Source organism: Schistocerca nitens, chromosome 10 (assembly GCF_023898315.1).
Source record: "Schistocerca nitens isolate TAMUIC-IGC-003100 chromosome 10, iqSchNite1.1, whole genome shotgun sequence".
Taxonomy (NCBI): Eukaryota; Metazoa; Arthropoda; class Insecta; order Orthoptera; family Acrididae; genus Schistocerca; species Schistocerca nitens.
The window spans coordinates 30568687-30571102 of NC_064623.1; the positions used below are offsets into that span (position 1 = coordinate 30568687).

Consider the following 2416-nt stretch of genomic DNA (forward strand, 5'->3'; position numbering starts at 1 on the left):
TAAAAACATTTACACAATGACAACTTTGATGATTCTAGATAATGTTATAACTGTGTACTATACCTAAATTCTAAATTAAAATAAATGCAAGATATTGAATACTTATTGTTCTATAACGAAAACCGTGATAACATGCACATTTGCATTGTTAAATTTTCATCGATAATTGAGAATTTATCAACCTATATTTTAACTGAAATATCTGTTTACATTGTTGCCAGAGCATCTATACCTCTAAAAAATACAATAAAATAAATAAATAAATCCATAGTATTCTCTTGTATCCTGGGGGAGGGAGGGAGACAACAAAACACTCCATATTTGCAATGCAGTAACTGTATCTACCCCCTTAAAACACGGATCACTCAAAATGGCATCGACCGTGCTTGAGGAAAGACATAACGTTAACAAACGCCTAAAGGAATTTGTAAATACGTGAAATGAATGCATCGTTATCACAAACGAAGTCCAAATTGAATTAAAAATATGAAGGAAAATGAGGTATCATAACATAAGTTTGAAATTTAAAAAAACGTGAATAAATAACAACTACCGCAAATTAAGTTTCGATTATGATTAGACCGGGTCTGCGCGAACGCAGTCCCGACTACCAAAAATTATGCACCCGAGTTACCCACATTAGGGGTAATCGCAGGGGTCAGCCCAACCGAAGTGCAATGGAAGAGCCTCGTCCTGGAGGAACCGCCTTCATGATCACGGTATCCCCTGTGCCAGGTAAGTATGCCTACACTGGCAGAAATCCGGTACTTTATCTCTTATACTACGCATTATACGAATCGAGTGCGTATCAATATTTACATTACAAGTGATCTACTCCACGACACACACAACATGTAACGAGAGAGAACTGCACTGGTCTTCCTACGGTATTACTCTATCGTGTTCCGAACGGACAGTCGGCTCCATCTAACAAAAACAGTAATCTGGTAGTGCCGAGTTCAAACGAACTGGGTCAACAAACTCTTCGTGCCCACGGCAGATGTCGCCCATATCGCACATACAGCGCATTCGCTCGTTGTCGCACTCCCCCTCCCCGGCAATACGTGGTTCGCTCTCTCTCTCGTAAACTCCATGCTGTGTTGTATTCTGTTCAGCTGGTACGAACATTTCTTACACGTTCGCAATGAAAGCTTCGTACCTGTATCACTCTGCACTGTAGCAAACACCGCACACTTCACTGTTATAGAAGTTATCAAATGTTGGATCAGCACTTGCTGGGGGTCTTAGAAATGAATAAATAAATTTTATCCAAAGTGTCTACTAAATATTGTAGCTTCTAGTACGAAGAAAACTCGAAATATGAACTGAACAAATGTCTGGCACAAGTTTCTTATTGCTAAGTTCATTTTTCTTTGCTTTTTAATGAACGAGAGGTTAAGAAAACGTATGATGCTTATTAACTACGGCACTTGTACTACGTAAATTGATAATGTGGAGGAATAGCAAGATATTCTTGGTATCTACAAAGGAATTAGTCACCACAGATAATTCAACTTCGTAACGAGTGTTATTGAGCTGGTTTCGTATCCTCTCCTATTACGTCTCACTCGTCCACCAAAAGATAGAAAGGGGTAAAAGACAACCCCAGAATTGCATCCCTCTCAATCCATAATTTACTAAAAGCTACTAGTCTTTTATATACAAGTACATCTTAAAAATTTTCAGCTAGCTTTCGGAGAATACAGTATTGTGGGAAATGACGCAAATCACAGTAAGCTGAGGAAAAGCACGACAAGAATTCCACTTTAAAAAAAAGCAGAATGATGTAGAGAGAGCAAGAAATACAGCATTCCCTCCATTTAATGCTATTGCGCATTAGCACTAGCCTGCAGATCCACGTTCAACGTCGTAGAGCTAATGGAAGGTAACTGTGAGCGCACACTTCGATTTTATAATGTATAACTCATGAAGTTGTAAAGTTTGTTACTGTTATAGCTGTTTAAAACAACTGCATGGCAGTATTTTGGGCAAATAAGTTTTGACGATGTGTTTACCTGAAATGCTATTCATGGGAAGCTAAGCAGGGTGGCTTATATGAGCGTTTCCATCAGCAAACAGATCAGTACAGCGTTTTCAAGGTTTCACTGAGTTAAACAAATTATATAACATGCTTTAAAACAACAATAATAATATAAATAATAATAATAATATATTGTTATTACACGAACTAAAAAAATTGGTTAGTAGGTGTCCAAGCATTTCTAGTTATCTGTGTACTTGTTACGCAACAAACATGGATGACTGCTACAGTTCTTATGATATATAATGTTTCATTTATTTTATTATCTTCAGTGTATGTTCATAGTTGTATATAGGGTCGTCATCACAAAAAAAAAAAAAAAAAAAGCTTCCAATCTCAACTTACGTAATTACAGAGAAAAATAGCACACAACTT

At 37.0% G+C, this 2416-nt stretch overlaps 1 non-coding gene across 1 annotated transcript; it reads right to left on the bottom strand.

Annotated features, from left to right (window-relative positions):
- Window positions 1–580: 580 nt before the first annotated feature.
- Window positions 581–743, bottom strand: LOC126210759 (U1 spliceosomal RNA). The gene has a single exon (XR_007540740.1). It is a non-coding gene; the product is annotated as a U1 spliceosomal RNA (small nuclear RNA).
- Between the last annotated feature and the right edge of the window lie 1673 nt (window positions 744–2416).